The 8196-nt window shown below is 43.6% G+C and overlaps 2 protein-coding genes across 2 annotated transcripts in view; one reads left to right on the top strand and one right to left on the bottom strand.

Annotated features, from left to right (window-relative positions):
- LOC116818948 (uncharacterized) overlaps positions 1-8196 on the bottom strand; it is a 791372-nt gene that overhangs the window by 604715 nt on the left and 178461 nt on the right.
- Positions 1-8196, top strand: part of LOC116818951 (uncharacterized) — a 923585-nt gene that overhangs the window by 802350 nt on the left and 113039 nt on the right.

Raw genomic sequence — 8196 nt, 5'->3', positions numbered from 1 at the left:
AATAAAATACAAACCCTGTATCTCAAAAAGCATATTAGCTCTCCCCCGTGACACCTAAAGCAATACTATGAAGAGAGAGTTTGATTATGCAATACAGAAAATTAAAAAAAAATAAGGTTATGAATAGAGTGTCAGTTTATGCCCTCTTGGAAGTCCTCAGATGTTTTCTGCTGCCTTTCTAAATGGTTAGACCTGAAATGGTGGTGGTGTCATTATGATGGGTTTTTTTTATTAAACTGTCCATAGTTCAGTAAACATGGAACCTGCCCCTGGGTGTATTTCACTGATGGGGATAATTCCCTAACTTTGGCTCCATTGATCCCAGTACTTATGGTAGTTTTGTTAATACATTATATAAATCTGTAAATGCTCCTGAGTCACTAATGTAGCTTAAGTAACACAAAATTCATTATATTCCTCAGAAACCTTGAAGTAGTTACTTTATACCTGACTCCTGGGCTTCACATTCTACTTTTCCCACACTAGCTCAAGCAGTTTAAGAATGAAGATGAGTCACAAAGTGTTAGGAACTTTCTCAAGAAGCAAAGCCCCCTTGTGTTTCCAAATCACCTGCCCAGTTCATCGCAAATAAACAAAAACAAAAATATACTACAGATGGAGGAAAAAAGAGAGTAGATTTTAATTCTTCTCCTTATAATTGGACTCTCTCTCTCTCTTTCTCACACACACACACACACGATAAAACATATATTTCATATAAACCAGTTACCAAGAGGGAGGCAGTATGACATAGTTAATCAATCTCTGGAGTGAAGTTCATGAGACCTGGTTTCTGTTCTCAGTTCTGTTGCTCTTCTGGGTAACATTGGCCCAGTCACAGTCTCTCTGTGCCTCAGTTTCCCTAACTGTGCATTGGGGATAAGGAAACTGATGTCCTTTGTAGAACACTTTGAGATCTACTGATGAAAAGTGCTGTATAAAAGCCAGGTGTTATTATTACTCTAAACACCAAATACATGTTCTTTTCCTTTTTTATTCTACTTAATTTGTGTGGTTTTATTTTCATGCATTATTCTTCCTCTAAGAAGAATCCAAAGCTGCTTATTTCAATGCAACTGAAACAATTCAAAAATACCTGGTGCTTTAAAATCAATTTGAACATCACTTGTCCAACAAATACAACCTGAAATAATCCATTTGGATAATACAGCACCATGGTAACTGTATACAGTTACCATTTAGATTCCTGCACGTTGGCTTTTCAATTATACCAACTTCCTTCTGTTTTTTGATGTATCCAAATAAACTGTCCTGAGTAAAATCTCTCTTGTATTCAAACTGGGTGGGTCAAAGGGCAGAGGTATTTTGAGGAGGCAGATTCACAGAGGTGCAGTTGTGTCAGGAACAAATTGTGGAGTGTAAATCCCCTAGAGGGACAAATTTGGAGGAATAATTCCCTATCAGCATATTATGGGGTGCAATCTCTCCTAAGGGACAGATTATGGAGTGTAACACCTCTGGAGAGTAGATTATGGGGACATTTCAACCAGGAATACATTATGAAATGTAATTCCTGCCTGGGGAGAGATAATGGGGTACAAGTCCCCTAGGGTGAAAGATTAGGGGGAAAGTTCCTTTTGACGATAGATAATCTTATTAAAACCCTCTTCTCTAGTACATCTTTTGGGGGCTTTGGCCAGGCCACATCTGAATGCCCTGGGGGATGCAGAGAGATCAGGAAGGGGCGTAGGGGGCCGTATCATTAAGATGGGTTCCTGGGGCCTGCCCTTATTGAGGAGTCATCCCCTGAAAGTGAGAGTCACTCTCCACAGAGTCCATATGAGGGGTCACCCACTCCCACAGCCTCAGTCCCATCACCTGCAAGTCATGGCTCTCACGAAATCACTGGCATCACCATAGCTTGGCAGGAAACAGATTTCCCTTCCTGCAAAACTGTTGGAGATTTCAAAACAATGTCCACATTGGGGTGAAACTGAGTTCTCTCATTTTTTTCCCCAAAAGACAGAGACATACCAGAGGAAGAAACGCAGCCACCCCTATACAGTGCACTCACCTGGCACATAGAAAACCCAGGTTTAAGTCCCTTCTTCATCTCATTCACAGGAGTGACTTAAATCTGCATTGTTCACATCACCCACTATTTCCCTAGGTATGGGGGATGATGCATATCAGACTGTTTTCAGGTCAATTCACTTGTGTTTTAATATAAATCAAAATGAGCGCAAATGTAAAAGTGTATTCAGATGTTTAAACTTCATGAAAACTAGTGGAATGTTACCTCTATTGTTTTTACTTGTCTGCTTGTGTTATAATGTAATAGCAAACACTTCCACTGTGTATACGCCTCTGACAAAATAACCCATCAAAGAAAGTTTGTGAAATGCTAATGAAACACTGCACGGCTTTAACAGAAAATGCTAGTTTCAAAGAGAGTTGCCGTTATGCTTGGTGGTTGGAGGACAAAAGGCTAAATGCATTCTTCACTCATCCTCCTCAAAGGAAAAACCTATATGAATAGACAGACTGTCAACTTGTCTTCTGTGAGAAGATATAAATATGGATTCAGAGAAACATCCTTTATCTCTGGACTGTTTGAACTCTTATAGGGAAGTATACCAGATGCAAAACAGAGATCTCCAGAAATAATCAGGGTACTCTGAAATGACTTTTGGGAAAGTGGCAGATTACTACATCTCTCCTTCGAATTGGAATTATAGACTGTGACTCACGTTATTGTATTTGATCTGCTTTAACCTTTCAATGCCTCTCACTTCCTTTTTTACCTAATAAAACTTTAGTTAATTTACTAGAGAATTGGTTACCAGCATTGTCTTTGTTGTAAGATCTGGAGTACCAATTGACCTGGAGTTACTGGTCTCTTGGAACTGAGAAGCCTGATGTATGATTTTGGGTTTAAGTAACCTTCTATCACAAAGTTCAGTTTGTCTGGATGACATGATAGACTGGAGACTCTTAAGGGGAATATCTGCGGGTATATCTACACTACAGGATTATTCTGATTTTACAGAAACCGGTATTTTGAAACAGATTATATAAAGTCGAGTGCACGTGGTCACACTAAGCATATTAATTTGGTGGTATGCGTCCATGTATTGAGGCTAGCATCAATTTCCAGAGTGTTGCACTGTGGGTAGCTATCCCATAGCTATCCCATAGTTCCTGCAGTCTCCCCCACCCATTAGAATTCTGAGTTGAGATCCCAATGCATGACGGGGCAAAAACAGTGTCGCGGGTGATTCAGGGTAAATGTCGTCACTCAATCCTCCCTCCGAGAAAGCAATGGCAGACAATCATTTCGTGCCCTTTTCCCTGGATTGCCCTGGCAGACGCCATAGCATGGCAACCATGAAGCTCATTTAGCCTATTTTCACTCTCACTGTATGTGTACTGGATGCTGCTGACAGACACAGTACTGCAGTGCTACACAGCAGCATTCACTTGCCTTTGCAAGGTAGCAGAGGCGGTTACCAGCCCTGTTGCACCTTCTGCTGCTTTAGAAATTGGCAATGATGGTTACCAGTCCTATTGTACCATCTGCTGCTGTCATGGATGCTCCTGGCTGGCCTTGCTGAGGTCGGCTGGGGGCACATGGACAAAAATGGGAATGACTCCCCAGATCATTCTCTTCTTTACGTTTTGTCTAAAAGTAGAGTCAGTTCTGCCTAGAATATGGGGCAAGCCTACTAAAGAACCAGAGAGGCAAATAGCCGCTCTGGGTCAGAGCCCCAGACATCCCGCAGAAATGATGAGCTGCATGCCATTCTAAGGGGATGCCGCTGAAACAATGCCACCCCTTGCTTCGTTCCTCCCCCACCCCTCCTGGGCTACCCTGGCAGTTATCTTCCTGTTTGTGTGATGAAGTAATAAAGAATGCATGAATAAGAAACACTGACTTTACTGAGACAAAATTAGGGGGAGGCAGCCTCTAGCTGCTATGATATTTCAGGCAGGACTGAATCTCCAGGAGACAAAAATTAAAGAAGGGAATGACCGGGAGTATGGTAAACATCTGTCTCAAATCTGGACTTAGCGTTCAAAATCTGAGTGTTTACTGTGAACCTCCTCCAAGCTTATACCCAGCTTGGATCTGATATCGCTGCCACCAACCAGCATTTTTTTTAGGGTTCCTGGTCACCCCGAGTCACCCCAACCTTTCCTTGGGGGACCCCCCCAAGACTCAGAAGTATGAGTCTACCGGCAAAGGAATGATCTCCCCTCCCTCCTCCCTCTCTCTTCGTTGTTCTGCTCTGAGGGGATTGATGCAATCTCTTTACATGACAATACCAAGAAACTGGTCTCCCTCTCTCCGAAGAGACAAGCCTTAAGCACCAGGGAACAGAGCTGATTCTTTCTCTCTCTTTCCCCGTAACTTTTTCCTGCCCTGGGACAATAGGAAAGGAACCCACAGAGCATGGGCTTTTCCTTCCCCCCCTAGCCTGTCACCGAGGTAACAGAACTCTGGGCACAGAAATTCCTCTCCCCATTGCCTCACTAGGAAAAGAAACTTCCATGAGTTTTAAAAGAGAAAACTTTATATAAAAAGAAAGAAAATACAAAACAATAATACTGCATTAAGAGATCAATACAGGCTCTTGCTTATAAGAAAATATGAATAAACAGTCTGATTTAAAAGATAGCCCAATTAAACCAGTCCAGCAAATCAACACCCATGTAAATACAAATCAAAGCACATCACAGCTGATTACTTTGGTCCTTTTGTACTCACACTGTATAGTAGAATATTTGAAAGAAGATGGAGTTAGAAGAAAAGCTTGTTTACTCACAGCTGAGGAAAACAAAAAGACCCCGAGTTTCCAGATCCCTCCCAAACTTAAAAAAAAATCCAGGTCTCTGATTGGTCCTCTGGTCAGGTGTTTGGTTCCCCCTTTGTTCCCCCTTTACAGGTAAAAGAAAATTAACCCTTACCTATCTACTTATGACAGGGAGTCATTTCCATTTTTCCCCAGTCGCCCCCAGCCAACCTCACCGAGGCCAGCCAGGAGCACTCATGGGTTGATGACGACAGTTATCAGTCCTACTACACCATCTACCATCGGGGAGAGGAGAGGAGGGGATGCTGCTCTTTAGCACTGCAGCACCCCATCAACCAGCAGCATCCAGTAGACATATGGTGACACTGAAAAAAGGTGAGAAACTATTTTTTCCCTTTTCTTTCACGGGGTGTGGGGGGAGGGAGGTAATTGACAACATATACCCTGAACCACCCACGACAATGTTTTTGAGCCTTCAGGCATTGGGAGCCTAGCCAAGAATGCAAATGGTTTTCGGAGACTGTGGGAACTGTGGGATAGTTCAAGTCCTCAGTCCCCCCTCCCTTCCTCCATGAGCATCCATTTGATTCTTTGGCTTTACATTACGCTTGTCATGCAGCACTGTGCTGAGTCCCTGCTGTGGCCTCTGTCTATCATAGCCTTGGAGATTTTTTCAAATGCTTTGGCATTTTGTCTTTTGGAATGGAGCTCTGATAGAACAGATTTGTCTCCCCATACAGCAATCAGATCCAGTATCTCCTGTACAGTCCATGCTGGAGCTCTTTTTGGATTCTGGGACTGCATGGTCACCCGTGCTGATCGGCGCTCGACGCCAGGCAGACAGGAAATTAAATTCAAAAGTTCGCGGGGATTTTCCTGTCTCCAGTGCATCCGAGTTCAGATTGGTGTCCAGAACGGTCACAATGGTGTGCTGTGGGATAGCGCTCGGAGGCGAATACTGTCGAATTGCCCTAATCCGACATGGCAATACTGATTTCAACACTACTCCCCTCATTGGGGAGGATTACAGATACCAGTATTGAGCCCTTTATAGCGATATAAATGGCTTCATTGTGTGGATGGATGCACGGTTAATTCGCTTTAACGCGTAGTGTAGACCAGGCCTGTGTCTCCACTGTAAGACTGGAATAGTCATCCAGGAGTGTTTGTTACTGGCTTCGTGAGATCTAATTATAGACTACACCACCATTTTAGGTATGTGCCTTTGTTTTCTGACAGTCTGCTCTGAGATAAGTACTTAGAATTGTGAGCTGTTCCAGAGCGTGTGACATGGGGCTAATACTTAACTTGTGGTGGGTTCATTCATTTTTAACAGAAATTCCATCCTGGACTTCAGCAACCTACCCAGCAAAAGTTTAATCAAAGTCTAGCCTTTCCCACACAAATTTTCATTTTTGAGACAACAGTATTTTTTCAACAAGAACTAAAAACATCTTGTCCATAAATTTCCACGAGCTCAAACCACCAACCCTAAATATCAGGTTTTGCAGAGGTATTCCCTTGACATACGAACAAGGAGGAAGTTTTCTTTTTCTCTAATGGCTGCCATATCCCATTTCTATCACCAGCAATAAAGTCACAGGAGACCTTCAGGCAAGGTAACTCAGACATAGGTTAGTGGGTTGATACAGCAGTGGGTGGGTGAGATTCTGTGGCCTGCGTTGTGCAGGAAGTCAGACTAGACGATCATAATGGTCCCTTCTGATCTATAATAACAATAGCCACTTCCTGACAACCTTTGCAAGTGCTGGTGAGGCTGCCTTTGACAAAGATGGCCTCCACCTCCTATAGTTTGCTGTTAAGATGAAGCCAGTCAGTTATCAAAGGAGATGGCCAGTTGCTGATCTGCCAAAAGGCAGTGAGAATTCCATGAGAAGAAGAGAAACAGATGGGATCCAGAGAAGGCGGGTGAGGAAGGAAGGTAATATTGGGAGAAAGGCAAGGCAAGTGAGGCCTGTGGAATGAGACCCTGTGTGGCTGAGTTTCAGGAGGGAGGTGTATAGATGGAGAGCTGCTCCCTGAGCTGTGTTGTCATAGGGAAAAGTGAAGAAGCCTGGGAAAAAGATGTCAGGAGGGGACAGCCAAATATGGAGTTTTACAAATCAGTCACAGCAGGTGAAAAGGGACTGATTGCTGCTAATAATGAACAATCTTTAGCACTGAGATCCACATTTTCACTTAGAAGTGGATCCCAGTATCTGTATTTGCCACTTCAACCTCTCAGTGAGTAAGGCCTGAATGTGCAAAAGGAGTTAGCTGATGTGATGCTGAACATCATAATGCCTAACTTTCAACAATCACCGTTATACACAGACCTGGAGCTCAGACCTAATCTCTGATACACTGAGCCTTGGTCTACACTACAAGTTTAGGTCAAAGTTAGTGGCGTTACATCAATTTAACCCTGCACCCATCCACACAACGAAGCCATTTTTGTCGACTTAAAGGGCTCTTAAAATTGATTTCAGTACTCCTCCCTGAAGAGAAGAATAGTGCTTAAATCGACCTTACTGGGTCGAATTTGGGGTAGTGTGAGTGCAATTCAATGGTATTGGCCTCTGGGAGCTATCCCAGAGTGCTCCATTGTGACGACTCTGGACAGCACTCTCAAATCCGATGCACTAGCCAGGTAGACTGGAAAAGCCCTGTGAACTTTTGAATTTCATTTCCTCTTTGGCCGGCATGGCAAGCTCAGAGGTGACTGTGCAGATCTCATCAGCACAGATGACCATCCAGTCCCAGAATCACAAAAAAGCTCCAGCATGGACCAAATGGGAGGTACTCAATCTGATTGCTGTATGGGGAGATGAATCCATGTTATCTGAACTCTGTTCCAAAAGATGAAATGCCAGAATATTTGAAAAAATCTCCAAGAGCATCAAGGATAGAGGTTATAACAGGGACTTGCAGCAGTGCTATGTGAAACTTAAGAAGTTGAGGCAAGCCTACCAAAGAGGCAAATGTCTGCTTTGGGTCAGAATCCCAGACATTCTGCTTCTATTATAGAATCATAGACTATCAGGTTTGGAAGGGACTCAGGAAGTCATCTAGTTCAACCTCCTGCTCAAAGCAGGGCTAATCCCCAGACAGATGTTTGCCCCAGATCCCTAAATGACCCCCTCAAGGATTGAACTCACAATGCTGGGCTTAGCAGGCTGGTGCTCAAACAACTAAGCTATCCCCCCACCATGCATGCTATTCTAGGGGTTGTCCCTACAACTACCCCAGCCACGTGCATGGACTCCGTCAATGGATTCTCACACAAAGGGATGTGGGTTTTGGGGATGAGGAAGATGAGGAGGAGGAGGACACTGAAGATAGTGCACAGCATGCAAGCAGAGAAAGCGTTTTCCCCAACAGCCAGGAACTGTTTATCACCCTAGAGCCCATACCCTCCCAA

This window comes from Chelonoidis abingdonii, chromosome 11 (genome assembly GCF_003597395.2).
Source record: "Chelonoidis abingdonii isolate Lonesome George chromosome 11, CheloAbing_2.0, whole genome shotgun sequence".
Classification (NCBI taxonomy): domain Eukaryota; kingdom Metazoa; phylum Chordata; order Testudines; family Testudinidae; genus Chelonoidis; species Chelonoidis abingdonii.
Note: the sequence above shows the minus strand (reverse complement) of the source record. Positions and strands in the feature narration are given on the sequence as shown.